Source organism: Polypterus senegalus, chromosome 1 (genome assembly GCF_016835505.1).
Source record: "Polypterus senegalus isolate Bchr_013 chromosome 1, ASM1683550v1, whole genome shotgun sequence".
Lineage (NCBI taxonomy): Eukaryota > Metazoa > Chordata > Cladistia > Polypteriformes > Polypteridae > Polypterus > Polypterus senegalus.
Genome location: NC_053154.1, coordinates 153,352,203 through 153,370,324, shown reverse-complemented (window position 1 = coordinate 153,370,324; position 18,122 = coordinate 153,352,203).

The following is an 18,122-nucleotide window of genomic DNA, read 5'->3' as shown; positions in this document are numbered from 1 at the left end:
TGTCTTCAGCTGAACACTCCCAAAATAGATGCTTTGAATCCTTTTAAATCTAAAGGACTGTCGCTTCAGGAAGACAGACAACTAGGAAGTTGTCAAGTTTGAGGTGTATTTGAATATAAGCTCCAATACTGAAAATAATCCCAGTGTTTTAAGATAAAAAGTGAAGTATTTTATCAAGTATATGGATTGAAGACCATATACTATATGGATTCAATTTCTAAATATATTCAATATGATACAGCATAGATTGAATGTTTGTTCTCAAATCTGATATATTGTTTGTAGAGTGAATACTGAATATATAAAGTCAAATATGAAACGTGATGTTAATGAACAAGACTATTTGTAGAGATACCACAAAAAATGTAAGAAAATTTGGGGTACAGGTAGTATTTTGTGTAGGCTTAAGAGTCAGAATGAATGAAGAAGAGTCAGTCAGCACTTCAGCAGTCATCCTGAACAGATGATATCTTGGAGATGTGTCTGGCTGATAGAGATAGGTCTATATATATATACTGTATATATATATATATATATATATATATATATATATATATATATATATATATATATATATATATATATAGTGACAGATAGGGGGCACTATTGCTTCCTTGAACACTTGTCTAAGACGTCAGACACCAGGTAAAAGTCCAAATGTAGACTTTATTAATTAACAGTAGTGCACAGAGCACTCTCCTCCCCACTATATTCATAAATCACAATACAAATCACTAATAAACAATCCTCCAACTCCCAGAAGTGTTGCCACCCTTCCACCCAGCTCAGCTCGACGTCTGAAGATTTCCCACAGTCCTTTATAGTCCTTGACCCGGAAAAGTTTCGCCCTCTCTGTCCACGTGACTAGGAACACTTCTGGGTCAAATAAAAATCCTTTTTCTTCACCCCGGAAGCACGTCATTCCTCTTGTCCATGTGACTCGGACGTACTTCCGGGGCGTAGGGCAAATATTCTTCGTTTCTCCCTGCAGCGTCCTCTAGCGGCCCCCATGGTATCCAGCAGGGCTGTGTATAAAAAGTCCATTGTCCAGGATTCCCTGCTGGTCTTCAGGGCACCTCCATGCTGCAGGGAGAGCTCCATCTGGCGGCCTGAGGGTATTGGCCAGGATGACTGGCCGGCCATAAACCGCGATATATATATATATATATATATATATATATATATATATATATATATATATATATATATATATATATATATATATATATATATATATATACTGCTCAAAAGAATTAAAGGAACACTTTTAATCAGAGTATAGCATAAAGTCAATGAAACTTATGGGATATTAATCTGGTCAGTTAAGTAGCAGAGGGGGTTGTTAATCAGTTTCAGCTGCTGTGGTGTTAATAAAATTAACAACAGATGCACTAGAGGGGCAACAATGAGATGACCCCCAAAACAGGAATGGTTTAACAGGTGGAGGCCACTGACATTTTTCCCTCCTCATCTTTTCTGACTGTTTCTTCACTAGTTTTGCATTTGGCTACAGTCAGTGTCACCACTGGTAGCATGAGGCGATACCTGGACCCTACAGAGGTTGCACAGGTAGTCCAACTTCTCCAGGATGGCACATCAATACGTGTCATTGCCAGAAGGTTTGCTGTGTCTCCCTGCACAGTCTCAAGGGCATGGAGGAGATTCTAGGAGACAAGCAGATACTCTAGGAGAGCTGGAGAGGGCCATAGAAGGTCCATAACCCATCAGCAGGACCAGTATCTGCTCCTTTGGACACGGAGGAACAGGATGAGCACTGCCAGAGCCCTACAAATGACCTCCAGCAGGCCACTGGTGTGAATGTCTCTGACCAAACAACCAGAAAGACTTCATGAGGGTGACCCAAGGGCCCCATGTCCTCTAATGAGCCCTGAGCTCACTGCCCAGCAGCATGCAGCTCGATTGGCATTCGCCATAGAATACCAGAATTGGCAGATGCACCACTGGTGGCCTGTGCTTTTTACAGATGAGAGCAGGTTCACCCTGAGCACGTGACAGAAGTGAAAGGGTCTGGAGAAGCCATGGAGAACATTATGCTGCCTGTAACATCATTCAGCATGAGCAGTTTGGTGGTGGGTTAATGATTGTCTGGGGAGGCATATCCATGGAGGGTCACACAGACCGCTACAGGCTTGACAAAGGCATCTTGGCTGGCATTAGGTATCAGGATGAAATCCTTGGACCCATTGTCAGACCCTATGCTGGTACAGTGGCTCCTGGTGCACGACAATTCCTGGCCTCATGTGGTGAGAGTATGCAGGCAGTTCCTGGAGGATGAAGGAATTGATACCATTGACTGGCCACCACACTTTCCTGACCTAAATCCAAAAGAACACCTCTGGGACATTATGTTTTGGTCCATCCAATGCCACCAGGTTGCACCTCAGACTGTCCAGGAGCTCAGTGATGCCCTGGTCCAGATCTGGGAGGAGATCCCCCACAACACCATCTGTCATCTCATTATATTATTATATATTGTCACAAACTCGATCATACAAAGGTTTGGGGCAGCCACCCGTATAATTGGTTTCATGGCTGCAACGTTGCTCAAATAGATACAGCACTGATGTGCACAAAATCGAGTCCAAAACAGAAATGAGGGAATAAGGAAAAGGTGGAGGCTTTTAAAGGGGAAGACACGAAGTGAAGTCAAAGGGGTCAGGCTCATGTAGGTCTTTAGCCATTGGTTCGAGACCGGACGTGACATCACAGGGGCTGGAGCTGTCAAGGTCTCCTTCCATAGGCTCAGTCCCGGAAGTGACGTCAAGAGGACCAGGTGGAATCTCCCGTGAATGGTCTGCAGGCAAGGGAGAAAAAGAGTCAGTGCACTCTGCCATATCCCGGTATGCCTCAGAACTGCCCTTACTCAAGCCCTTTAGCTGCCTCCCATGCGCACGTGTGTGACAATATATATATTGTATATATATATATAATATATATATACTCTTTATATATAGGGGAGCACAAAATCATTCAATACCATGGGAAATTGGGTGCAGTTATCAACTATGCCATGTCTACAGTCTTGTTAATCAGTCTGTTAAGTGGCACTATGCTGACTTGATTGAGTACTTATTTCTGACATTTATTCTACAATTGTGCAAGTAAATTTGTTGATTTTTTTTCCTAAAAAAGAATGATAGGTCATCAAACATCTAAATAATGATGATTACGTTTTCCAACATTAATGGACATGTTAACAAAGACTTTGACAGCAGACTGTTAATCAGCAACACTACACTAAACTGCTGTGGCATTTGTGGGTAAGCAACAGGGAAAAAAGGTTCAAAGCAATGGCACACGCAAAACTACATTTTACACCATGACATGGCACACGCACACACCACTACACCATGTTGTTTTATTTTGTCGAAAACATGCCCGCTGCCTGGTCCATGATCTGGTTTCCAGTCTGGTGACTATGTGTTTAGAATTTACAAACTCTCCTTTTATCAGGTACTTCAGTGTTTTCTTACAACCCAAAGAATTGCAATGAATGAGTAAGGATGTGTACTTGAGTACCTCTTAAAGATTAGTGTGTTGGTCATGACTGGGTCCTACCTTGATCTTGATGAAAAAGAAATAAGAAAGTGAACATTTATATACATTATTGTAATAGTATGTGCAAGAAAGATGTCACTGTTGCAAAAAACATATTCTAACTGGGGTAGTCTAAAACGTTTACTAGCTGGAGTAAAAACTCATTATGGCTATTTAATCAAGTGGCTATTTAATCAAATTTTGTAGTAGCAAAACCAGTAAGATTCAATTGATAGTTAAAATGCTTTTACAAAAGCATAAAGTATATTTTTTTCTTCAAACTGCAGCATCTACATTGAGAGAAAAAGAGGAAATTAAACACAGGACATCTACAGAAAATAGAAAACATGAAACGTGGGATCTTGCTTTATTAAAATGCAGCTGTGAAGGTTTGCCCTGCTGTTTGACCAAAGTCAACATATGTGAGTGTGGGGACAGATCTATTACTCCATTCCTTTCCCATTAGCCCAGTTTGTGCATTAGCAAAATATACAGTGATGTCCACTGTTGATCTCAGATGGAAAAAATTACATTCTGCAGATAGCTGCACTTTAACAGCTATTGCCAAAGTTTTTCCCTTTAGCAAATTGAACCAAGATCTTTTTGAAGCCTGTCCCAAAAATGTCATCTGTAAAAACACTGAACTGTGCCTCTTGAGTTTGAACGCATTTTTGGTGACCAGCTGAACCAACTTTTGCTGAAGAAATTCTATTGAAAATCTGAAGAATTCTGCTGACTCTGCAGCCAAGTGCCTGAGAAAGTACAGCTTTCATGTTCTATATGCTTCACTAGTTTATTCTGTAAGTCCATTTCTCATGGCTATGGTATTATTTTACAATGTGATAAAAAGTGTGGGGTACTTCCTAATTTGCTTCGTATTGAGGAGTGGAAGTAAAAAAGACACAAATTATGTTCAGATGAAGTTCTGCTTTTTATAAGCAGCAAATCAGCTTTATTTTATGTGAAGCCGAATAAGCATCATTGTCTATCCAATCACTGGTCCTGTCTGGCACTCATCAGGCAATGTCACTCGATCACAGCTGGAGAAAAAAACTTACACCCAGGGCAAATCTGTAAACACCAACTTAATCTGCATGGGAAAAGTTACTGTCATCCTCTGTGACAGCAAAAGCCTTCGGGCCACACTCCAGCAGAAAGAGTCACTTCGGTGTCTTAAAATTGCTGTCAAATTTAGACATTAAGCCATTAAAGATGTCAAAAAACGTGCTATTGAGAAGTTATTTTTGAGGCTGTAAACCAGAGTCTACACGAATATCCTCCAGTATATCTGTGTTGTGTGGTTGCGATTCAACAAAGTGTATTTTGGATATTAATTACATGCATTAATGCTGTATAGTAGCTCCTTTACACTGGTTTTGTTCTGCTTTCCTTCTGACTCAGCGACGGCAAGAAAATTGCAGCAGAAATATTAGAGTATGGCATGTTCCAGTTTTTTTGATTTACACTGCAGTACATCTGACATTTATGAATTGAAATCAGATTCTGGTTATTAAGTTGTGCTCTTTATGTTAGGATGAAAAACTTATTCAAACACGAGTTTTATTTTTTTTTTATAGTTTTCACAATTGTTTTCAATATATTGCCTGTTTAAAAATATCACCATTTTAAAAGTGATGAATTACAGGCATCTGTCTGCGCATCTAAAGTTCACAGAAAATATCGTCCATGTAATCAAAGAAGAATGAAAATAAAATATTAAAGGTGAGTAAACTGTTAGGGAAAAAAGATGGAATTGCTAAGTATAATACAATCAGGATTATTTACTTAAGAATATTGTGAATTGAATACTTTAAGGTATGATACTGTTTCTACACTTTAAAGGGTTACTTTACTGCTTTAACTGTTAACTTATAACTGAAGGTTTGATAGATTTTTCAATAACCCTAGACACCTGCCTTACAATGCAAAATATAAAGAAGTAAAAATCATTCAAATAGTAAAAATTAACAAGAGTAAACATGAAAAGATAATACATGGTTACCCAAGAGCAATGAATGATAGTATTCAGACATGAAGAGCCTCCTCCTCATTTCAGAAAAGCTTAGGGCTGGAGTAGGAAAATATAAAATGAATGCTTGTCCGTCTAGTGGCATGTCAATCCGATTAGTCATGGATTGCCAGGCATTTTCTCCGCATAATGTTTATCCTCTTAGGAGGGTCATCCTGTTCAGCCTGCTAACTGACACAACTGGCTTACTTTAAGGAGAAGATGCTTTACTTTGGAGTCTTACATTTAATGACACACTTTTCTATGTTCTTTTTCTTCACAATTCCCTCTAGGTAAAATAGTTTAGCTGTAGGGAGGGGGATGGGCACCAGCGGGTGGCTATTTGAATTTTTCCTTTTGATTGAAAAGCGGTTAATATTTTTGTACTTCTATCACTTGTTTGGCTTAATAAAAATTTGATTACAAAAATGTTAAGTTTATGTGTTTTTGGCACAGCACTAGCATGGTGTTGTGTGTCATGTACCCAAAAAAAATCATCATTTAATCTTAACAAAATATATAGATAGAGATGTATTCGAATCAGACTTTGAAGTATTTATTGCTTCAGCACTGATGAAATATTAAGATTTAGACTTGTATGACTAGCAATGAATTAAAATATGCTGTAAAGTAGAAGACAGCTGAAGCATAAAGAAACCAGATGAAAATTTTAATTATTCCTTAGTACGTGGGCTGTGACCAACAAGCCATTGTGCATGAAAATGTCAACGCTTTCAGCATTAGCAAAAAAAAAAAAAAGAATAAGAAAAAAAGAAAGAAACTAGTTGTTTTATGTTTTTTCATGTATACTACAGTATGATGCATGGCAGGTGTCCTTGCTTTTCAGATGCGCCGCTGATTGTGAAGATTGCCTCCAAAAGCAGCTTTCATCATCATGTCCTAGTTTGATTATAAAAACCAAAAACACAACAATGGAGCATTTTGGTTAACAATCAGGGAAACAATGTGTGGATAAAAATCAAGCCATCTAAATCAGTGGTCTCCCAACAGCACCAGCCTTTGTTCTGTTCCAAGTTAGCCTGTTACCCTACTGTTTGACATCTGTATTTAAAACAAAGCGAAGGAGTAAAACTATAATATTGTTAATGCCATTTAAATTATATTTTCTATAGCTGGTGTACATGACACAGTAGTCAAACCATCCACACCTCTTGGCTTTTGAGATCTAACATTTGGTATTGGTTTAGATAAGCTTTAAGATCATCTTATAGTCATTAATCCAGCTCAGTACTATAGCCCTATAATTAGAACTGTATCTATTATTATATCATGTTCAATGTAAGAAAATAATGTTTTCTGTCATTGAACCAAAACACCAAGTGTTCTACATTTTTTTAAAAGATATATGTTGATTTTTAAAAAAAGCAGTAGAACAAAGTCTGTATATAAAATGTTAAGCAATACATGAAATTTTCTTAAACAAACCAAGCAAATACCTTTAAAATTAATGCTGTGGGTTGGCTTTCTATATTACTTGTAGCACAGTTTTATTTCTCATATTGTGATCTTAAAAGATTATATTACAAATGGCTAAATCATTTCAGGATCCTCCATTTCTACTTCAGGGTCTTACTGTAACATTTTACGAAAATATATTAGTAATTAAAAAACCATACCTGCATTCATTCATATACGTTTTATAAAAACAGTCAGAATTACAATCTCTGTATTAACCAAATGAAAAGCAGGAACTTATCGTAGCAGATCATCTGTATACAGATTTACAACAGTAACATTAACAAGAACACTAAACAATAAGTGAGGTGAAGGACATTTCTGGGTATTTGTTGCCAATGACTTGTTAAGAAGGTTCTGGTTCTGATAAAGCGGTACTGTTTACCGGGGGGAGTTTTTCAAACAGGTTTTTGCCAGGATGTTTGGGGTCCAATGGAGTTTTTTTTCCACTCACTTCAAGGCCTTATTATCATACATCTCTTGGATTGAGAGCTGCTCCTGACTTAACTAATACAGCGAAGTAACCAAATTCAGTCATAGCTCCTGCTAGGAACTATTTATAGAAGGTACAACAATATTTAACCTCATTTAGGGTAGTAGGATCAATTGTGTTTCACTTAAATATGTAAAATACCTCATGCTGCATAACTGTGTGTTGTAATGTCCACCTCTTGGATATTGCTTTACTGTTTCCAGTATGGAGCATGTCATTTGTTCAGACAAAATTAATTTCAAATAAGAGTGCACTTGAGTTTGACCTATGTAAGGCTGTTCAAGATTGTTTATTGCTTTGCACCCAGTTCTGCCAACATCATCTTTACTTGCTGAAACCATGCAATGGAAATAGTAGGTAAAAAAAGTAATGTTGCATTAATTGTGGGAAGCCAAAATAACTAGTTCATGACAGGACTGAGAATGGATGCCATTTCACCACAGGTCACTAGGTAGCACTAGCAGTTTAGAGTTGCTAGCAGATTAGTAGACATATTTTCTCATCTGGAGAAATTACACAAACGTTACTAGATGTGCAAACCCTGCACCAACAAGGAATTAGAAGCCAAATGCTACAGTATGTACTAACTTACACTCTCTGTTTGTCCATTATTGGAGTTTAGGGAAGAAATGGAGACCCTGAAGAATAATCAGCTAAGCATGGGAAGATCATGCAAACTCCAAAGAGAAGGAACCCTAGCCAATAACTGGACATAGGATCGCCTGCTGTGTCTTCTTGCCACTAACATGGGGGATTAGTTTTGTAATAAAATGTACCTCAAAAATCCAGATTACAACTGGAGGAGCAACAAAGTGAAACAGAGCATAATTACTCAATACAAATGACAAAAAAAACTATGGTATAACCAAACCAAACCGGCCTAAAAAGTAGCATGAAAATAAACAGAACACGTCCTTACTGAAAAAATGTAGGAGCACTCTCAGTAGATAGACTCATTCAACCAATGGTCTGAACTCTGTCAGTCCCCTTTTGTGCTGATGTTTCATCACAGTCTGCTTCTACACAATTCCTACAACTGTCTCAGGTGCTGAATGGAAGCTGCTATTGGGGTATTTAGTATCATTCTTAATCTAGTTCATTTTCCTCCTGATAAAACAGCATTGCACAAACAGCTTCATGTTCTTTAGTTCAGGTCGTCTGTTTTTAACTTTTCAGAACTGTTGAAATATCATGCAGGTATATAATGCTACAAAGCTTTTATAAAGAAAAATAAATTATTGCCCCAATTACATTTTGCACCTTAATTTCTCAAACTAACTTTTACTTAAGTACAAAGCCCAGTGACATTTTTTACCTGAGCAACGTATTTAATCGCTAATCCTAAAACTGAAATGGGCTGGCATGGTTGCCTGCTGGTTAGTACTACTGCATCATATCCCCAAGAGACTCTGATTAATTCTACCCTAAGTGACATGTTTCTCTCAAGTTTCTGTTTACGTGTCTGCTTTTCTTGGGCTTATTCCCATATTCCACATTTAGGTGAATTGGCTCGTCTAAACTGGCCCAGTGTGAGTTAAGTGTGAGTACATGAGTGAGTTTCTCTTCTTTGTGGATCAGTTGATGCTTTCTAATAAATGCTCCCAAAAAAGACCAACCTATATAGAGAAAAGGGTCCTGAAAATAAATAAATGAATCTGACATAATGTTTGAAATCCATTTGATCTAATCTAACCCACTAAACAATATTATATAAAAGACACAACAGTTTTATTGTTTGTTTTTACATTAAGTTAAGAATTAAATTAACCAAACTACTGTATATTATATAAATAAATGCAAATCTCAATTTTTCTGAAAAAAGTATGTTTAAGGATGGAATATTATAATTCAAGTAAATGGACACAATGAACACTCAGTCTTTTAGTAGCCTACTGTTTCTCATGTTATTTTCTAACCCAGACCAGGGTCACAGGAGGTGCTGGAGCCCATCCCAGCCACTATATAGTGCATGGCAGGAACAAATCCTGGACATGGTGCCAGTCCCTCCCTGGGTGACCACACACACACAATTTACCTAACCTGGTGGAATCCCACACAGACACAAGAAGAACATGCAAACTCCACAGAGCGGGAACCCAGAATGCAAACTCTGGTCTCCTTACTGCGAGGCAGCAGCTCTACCTCTGCCCCACCGTGCCACCCTTCATACATTCTGAAACCTGCATAATCCGACTCAGGGTCATAGGACGCTGAAGTCTACTCAGCAGAACTTGACACAAAATGGGTAATAACCCTGGGCTGGGGTCCACTATGATTCTCATTTACACACACACACACACTGTGGACAGTTTAGAATCTCCACTTAACACGTCTTTTGAGATGTTTGAAGAAAACCCTTTCCAGCCTATAATACTGAATGCATGAGGCAACAATAATATCCGCCGCGACGCCATGCCCTCCAGAAGCCCATCCAATGTTTCTAAACTGTATGTATAGAATACTGTGCATAAACAAAAATAATTCAACTGAAATAATATGATAATAAGTCCTAATGATAACAGGTTTTATACCTACTGGTAGAAGTGCATATTCAGTATTAAATCAAGAAGCTATCAACACTGATGCTTGATGTTTAAAGGGCAGCAGAATGACTTTGTTAGCCTGTGATTTTCAAGAAGAGCAGAGTTTTATTTCACTGAGCAAACAATATATGCAATACATCGATTTTTATCTTTGGTTCCACTTTATGTCAATAACCCTTGTGAAAATTATTTCCCTGATTACCTCTCTGACATTGACCAGTTTCTGCACTTATGTGATTTCTTCAGAAGCAACAAAAATGTGAGCGTATAAAAAAATGTGAGCATACAGTATAGTTCTATGTGTAATGTGACAGCATTGGACACTTAAGTGATACAAAAAGTGCATTAGGCAAATACTGAACAGAAATGTGGTAATTACATAACCTGAAATGTAAAGATAAGGCTACTTTAAAATCAAAGGCAAAGTGCCAGTTTTCTATAAATGTTTACAAGAAATGTAATGCTTTTGAGTTCAAACCCTTCACTTGGCTTAATGTATGACCCTGAACATCTTACTTAACAGTACTGTAGTATTAAAGAAACATTAAAACTTTAACATTAAAACCAACTAAAAATGCTGGTGTAGTTAAAATGTAAAGGGCTTTTGTAAGGTAATCAAGGCACCATGTTATATAGTGTTTGATGCAGTCATATACTTCAGGAAAGATTAAATGTGATTTTACACCCTGTGGGAGTAACAGGGGGTCAAAGTTTTACCCAGCAGCAATAGATGCAAAGCACTAACAAACCCCTGGAGTGCATGATAGTCCATTATAAAAAACACTCCCACGCCAAACTAAATTAGCGATACTAATCAACCTAATCACATGTCTTTAGACTGTGGGAAGACAATGACATACAATAGATGAAGGAAGATCTTTGAAGGTATTGGGATTTAATTGCATTGCAACAGTGTTAATCTAAATGCTGTTTAATAGCCAATACAATACCTTACCAATCTGGGGTTCCTAGAGTAACCCCACTAGAACATGGGGTGAGTACACAAATACACCCCAACAAGGTACTAAACTTGAATCCATGAATTGTGAGACCACAAAGCTTCTTACTGCACCCCAGATTACATACCCTAATAATGCAGAATGATGTAGGTTTAAAATTAATAAATGGAATACCTTTCTAACTATATTCACTGTTAGTTTGCAAAATTATATGCTGTGGGATGTTAATAACAATAATATTAATCTGTATTTATACTAAAAATGTTAGTGTTGTGCCCTGCCCGGTGTTTGTTTCTTGCCTTGCACCCTGTGTTGGCTGGGATTGTGATGGCTCTGAGACTAGGGATCTGCACTGGCAATCAGAAGGTTGCTGGTTCGAATCCTGTAAATGCCAAAAGGGACTCTGCTCTGTTGGGCCCTTGAGCAGGGCCCTTGAGCAAGGCCCTTAACCTGCAATTGCTGAGTGCTTTCAGTAGTGAGAAAAGGTCTATATAAATGCAAATTATTATTATTATTATTATTGGCTCCAGCAGACCCCCGTGACCCTGTGTTAGGATATAGCGGGTTGGATAATGGATGGATGGATGTTAGTGTTGTGCCCGTTTTGAATAAATTAAATTAAATAACTAAAGATAATTTGTTCAGTTCAAAGTAGCAGCAGGGCGGTGCACTGGTCAGTGCTTGTGCCTCATTGCTCTGGAAATCTAAAATTGAAACCTAGTCTGGTCACAGTGTGTCTTATTTCATCTGTTTGCTGATTTGAATATTTTTTTCTCAAAGTTCTCTACTGTGTGCTATGTGGCTTGCAATAGACTGTTACACCAATCCCAAGATTTTTTAAAAAAAATATGTTGTGACTTCTAAAGCAAACTTATTTATTTTGAATTCAATCACTGCCCATAATTTCTATTACCTAGGTTTAATAGCCATGAGTAAGAGTCATATCTAATTTTTAAAACTGTTATTTTAATTAAATTGTTGCAAACAATAGCACAGCTATTCAACTGGAATTTCTAAAATATCATGGAAATAGGATTTGAATGTCCCCAAGGTGATACTTTGGACTGCAACGGTAGATAAGATATTGAGTTTCAGTGGGCAATGTTTGCAGAACTTATGTGTGTTCTTGTGTTCTAAAAAAATAAATGCCATTTTCCTTAGTTCTGTATGAAAAACAGACATCTTACGGTTAATGTTGATCCTGTAGGTCTCTTGGACTTTAGGGTGAACATTTAAGTTGACACTAAGTAACTCAGAAACTAGGTGTACATGAATTATGAATATATTTATAATAGGCGAACCATGTTGCTCTTAAGCAAAGTGAATTTGCTTTAGCTAATTTTAAGAACGGAGTGAGAAGCATTAGGGCTGCTGTACATAAATCCAGAGTCCTTGATTTCAATCCAATGCCACATGGAGTTAGCATGTACTTTCTGTGTCTATATCAGATTCTCTTTGGGTACACTGTTTTTCCTCCCACATCCTAAAGCCATGCCTGTTAGGTCAGTTGGCAGTTCTAAACTGGCCCCATGTGAGTACACTGGCTACTGGGCTGGTTACACCCTTCTGTCCACTGCTGTTGTGGATCCTGCTCTCCCATGACCATAAACTGGCTTGAGTGTGCTTGAGTATGTTATATAATAATAAGAATAACTTTAATGTATAAAAAAAAATCAATTTAAAAGAATTATAATTAATGAAACAAAATATAAAATTCTCCAACCTACTTTATCCAATTATGGCTTGTGGAATCCCGCAATGGTGGAATCTATCCTATCAGTACTGGGGACAAAGTATGAATGAGTCCTGGACAATGGGCCATTCCATTGCAGGGTCCAGTCATGCACACACTTACACATGGACCAGTTCAGCATTACCAGTTAACCTAACCCGTACGTCTTTGGGGATGTGGAAGGAAGACTGGAATATTTAAAGGAAAATCCAAACAGATACAGGAAGGACATGCAAAAACTCCCTCACACAATGAACAGGCCCAGAATATAATCCCAAGATACCAGATTTACGAGGTAGCAGAACTACCCACTCTACCATCATATATTAAATATTATTTATTAAACTTTAGATATAGAATTAAAATGACAAAATTTATTTCACTTTTCATTTCAGTTCAGATTATCTGCTTCTTGAGTTAATTGGTTATTATAAGAGGAAACTGTAATTTTAATATTTTTAAAATCATTTTTAGCTTGCTTGTCTGCCCACCCATTGTTATATCATATTTTAAAATGGTGGATAGATGGAACCAGAAATTAATGAAAGAGAAGAACCCACTTAGGACAAAATGGTAGCCCATTTGCATATAACTATAGAAATAAATCTAACCTGAAAGGCAACAAACTTCTCAACTTCTTGAAGCATTACTGTATCATTCTTAAAAAGCAAATGAGTAGATGTTTCGTTTTGTTAAATATTTAATTCAAAACAAGCCCAAAAGCATTACACAAATAGAGTAAATGAGAGGATATTTGTAGTTATTCCATTGTGGTAGTTGTGTAGTATTACAAGAAGATCTACAGAGAAAACAGTCCTGTTTACCCAGACAGAGAGATTTCCTCTATTACTTCTAGCAGATGAACTGATGCTTCATAAAATATTGTCACTCTGTAAAATATTCAGTGATCAATTCATTGCTGGAGCTTTTCACTATATTACCCATTTACAATTACCAAACTGTGGGAAGTCCCATGCATTTTAGATAACCATAAACATTATAACATTTCAAACTGAATGTGCTTGTATTTCTAAAAAGAACTAATCAGATAATTTATCCGTATTGAGTAAAATTAGAGGATAATTAAAAATGCAAATGTTAAGCAAGGGATTTGCTGTGGCAGCTGGCATAGCATTTGTTCATAACTTACAACCACTCAATTATATAATGCTTTTAACAACAATAATATTTTTTGCTCAGGAACAAATGCTGCACACCAGTTTTTCTGACTGCAGTTTTACTAAACTCCCTGCAAGGTGACATTTTTCATCTAAATTAAGTCTTTTATTTGAGTAGCAAAAAGTTGGAACCGTGATAAAGCCATCTGCTGAAAAGCAGACCTGCACATGAATATTACAGTAAGAAACATGTGCACGTGTGTTTGTGGAAGTACTTAATTTGTTTAAAAATAATTAAATCTTTGGATTCTGAGGTAGAAGCTGGTTTTACCTTCTATGTCCTGTAAGACAGCAAATTGGTAGTTATGAATTAAACAAAAATAGTTCAAATAATTTAAAGAACATATTTTCTTTATATTATTGTTAATGGGAATATATTTAAAATCTATATGTATAATTCACTAAGGGCATGCAAGATAGTGAGCGCAAGCAAGACAGAGAGATTCGTCGGCCAACTTACAGAGAACCGCCCGCCAACTCTAAGACCATGGGATACGCTCGACAGAGCACCGCTCGCCAACTCTAACCCTCCTCCCACGTCATGGAATGTGCACGACAGAGCCCCACCCGCCAACTGTAACCCTTCCCCTGCGTCCACCGTCGCTCTCGAGGCATGTGCAATGCCTGCTCATGTGCCTGCACGCAACAACTCATCAAACACAGCCTCAGTTGCTTTCATCTGTGCAAACGTCCACATGTACCTCTGAGCCACGTTGACTTTTCACCGTACACAAGACCACGACCGCCAACTCACAGAGCCCCGCCTGCCAACTTTAACAGAGCCTCGCCCATGGGTTACGCACAAAAGAGCCATGAACACCCACTCTAAACCTCCTCCCACGTCATGGGGAATGCATGACAAGGCCCTGCGAACCAACTCTCACCCTCCGCAGGTTTCCAACATCGCTCACAAGGCAATTTTATGGTGACTTCGACTTCTCAACTGTCACTCTGAAACAACTCAGTATGCGAGCTATATTAAGTGTCACCAACGAAGACTCACTACACCTTAATGAACAGGTGCTGAAACTTATTCCTAATTATGAAGTAACTTTCACCAGCATTGACTCCATCATCACAGACGATCCTGCAGATCAACTTGCATTACCCAAAGAATTTCTTAATAGTCTTCCGCATAAACTCAAAATTAAAATTGGTTCAGTCATCATGCTTCTCAGGAATCTCATGCCAGCAAAAGGTCTCTGTAATGACACTAGGCCTTTCTGTTACCAGCATTCACCACAATGTACTTGAGTGTAAGACTATCACATCTGCTACCTCACAAACTGTCCTTATTCCCCGGATTTCCCTGACCACATCAGATTCCAATTTGCCTTTTACTTTTACACGCAGACAATTTCCTGTTAGATTGGCGTTTGCAATGACTATTAATAAGGCACAAGGACAAACTTTCAAAAAAATATGGCTGTGTCTGCCAAAACCTGTTTTCATTCACGGACAATTGTATGTTGCTCTCTCCAGAGTTCCATCTTTTCATTCACTGACAGTTGTATCCTCAAACCCTCCCCATTTGGACAACTGTGTCTTTCAGGAAGTGTTAACTCATCAATAAATTATTTTATGCGGCGTATGCTACGCCGCGGGTTGGCTAATTTAAACTATTCTCTTGCAAGATTGAAACCACCTCTTTCATTTCTGGGTCATAGAGAGATGGAGCCCACCCAGGAGCATCAAGCAGACAGCAGGAAACAACCCTAGACAGGCACCAGTCCAAAGCACACAAACACCTTCACTTGCCAATTTAGGGCAATCAACTTGCCTTGCCTACATATTTTTGTGATTAAAGTGGCAAAAAAAACTGCAGAGTACAAACATGTAGGTGCTGAAGCTAAAAATAATGTCCATTAGTCAATGGTTAGGCCAATAATTCAACCCTGGACTCAGATCTGTGCAGTGGCTGTGCTAACCACTGTACCACCATGCTCTCTGACTCTGATCAGGGCATACGTGTAAAGATTTAAATCTGCAAAATTCAGGTCCTTCCATCCATTGTCTGGAACTGCTTTATCAAGTTTTAAATTTGCAGGACCATGAATCTGTAGCAGAAGAATTGGGCACAAGGTAGGGACTACTTATCGATGGAGTGCCACTTGATAAATTCATATATTCCTTAAAAAGTCATTTCAGTTGTGTATTTATTATCATTAAATAACTCATTGAAACTTGAGTACATATTTCAAAATATCTGAAAATCTACAAGGGAGCAGTGGTCGGTGTTGCTGCATCACAGCTCCAGAATCCCGGGCCTAAGACCGGAGCCTTTGCACATTTTCTCCGTATCAGTTTTTCTTCCAACTGGTGTGCTGGGTTTTTCCAGGGGTGCATGTTAGCTTATCTGGTGTCTACAAAAAATTGACCCAGTGTCAGTATGTGAATGTAGGTGTAAGTTTAATTGTGCACTGCAATCAAATGTTCTCCCTTCCATGGTTTGGTCCCACCTTGCACCTAATACTAAGCTGGGAAGGTTACAGGGGCTCAGTTATGCTAAACTGGATATGTGGTCTGGAAGACAGATAGATACATTAAAACACATAAATCTAACCATTTTGTGCTAAATATTACGTCTCACGTCCAATATACTTCTGTCCCATAGTTTATTTTTTTATCATGAAACACTAATTACAGTACTGAAGTTTACATCAAAACCAAAACACTATTTAAAAAGGCTGTTTGTGATATGAAGAGAAGGAGTTTGGGAACATCTGCATCAGCATGCATTAGTAAAAATCAAATGGGTACTTCATAAAAGTCAAAATTTTATATTTGTTTTTTTTTCAATACAAAAATAACCAGTCTATTTCCTTGTACCTTGATGTGCCTACTAAAATAAACATGCTTACACATTTCTGAACACTAATATTTCCAGACCAAGAACTCAATGAGCCTCACGTATCGTGCATGCACTGCAAACAATATTGTGCATAAATTTTAGATAACCACAATTTTATGCAAATATCGGGATTTACCATCTTTTTTTTCTTCAATCTGAGAAAGTGTTCTAAAGTACATTTTATGACTACTTCAGACCACACGTATCCCACACAAATTATAAATAAGTTTAACAAAACAATAAATGACAAATTCAGGCTAAAATTACTTGTTAATCATAGCACACATAAAATATATTTAATGTTAAGTACATTTTTTAATTACCGCACACAAACACATCAAGCACAATCAAGGACCTCAGCTTTATTAACCCAAATAACTCAAGAATTTCTTTCAGTTAATGCCTATTATTATTATTATTATTATTATTATTATTATTATTATTATTATTATTATTGTTATTATTATTATTATGGCAGAATAGGGAAACAACTCATATAGAATAATGTCTGGTTTCTAAAATAATCATTTTCAAACAAGCCAAGAGGGAAGATATCCCCCTGTCCTGAGCTTGGATAACAAAGACAAGAAAAAAGTGAATAAAAATTTTACATTCACTCTTCCAATGTACTATACAACAACAATAATAAAGAATAATGCATTTAATAATATATTAGAATGTTTGTCTTTCTCTCCACTGTTAAAGCAAGCCACTTACTTCTTTAGGGTGTGTTGTTAACCTCAGCAGATGACACAACGTCCATATTCTGTTTCCCCTGAGATGTTTGGTTTTCTAACACAGTGTAAAGCCAAATTAAAAATGGAGTAGTCTGCAGTTTTGTGATTGTTCGGAGGTTCATTTATTTAATTCCATCTGAAAACATGGCGGCCAAGATTCAATATTTTTAAATTTCTAAAACCTAAATTTTTAATTTTCCATGTATCTAACCTTTCCTTTCTTTTTTTCCTAAACCATTGAGACTGTAAGTCCTTATGAGGCTCTAATTTAATTTACCTGTAGCTTGTAGTCTATTAAAAGTTAATAAATGAAACAGTAGCTTTTGCCATCATTTGCCCACTGCAGGGATCATTAAAGCTTTCCCACTGAAATCACAGAATTAAGCACATTTTTTATTTTTTATTTTAAATGAATTGTTCTTGAGTCAATAAACACATCCACCTCCAAACTGTATTCATGGAACAACCTTTTAAATTTAAAACTTATTATTGTATAAATTATGTGCTACTTTACATGTTCAAAGGTTTTATATTTTTCAAGATTTAATTTCCAAGCTGCACGCTCAGAGGGTTAATGGTACCTATAA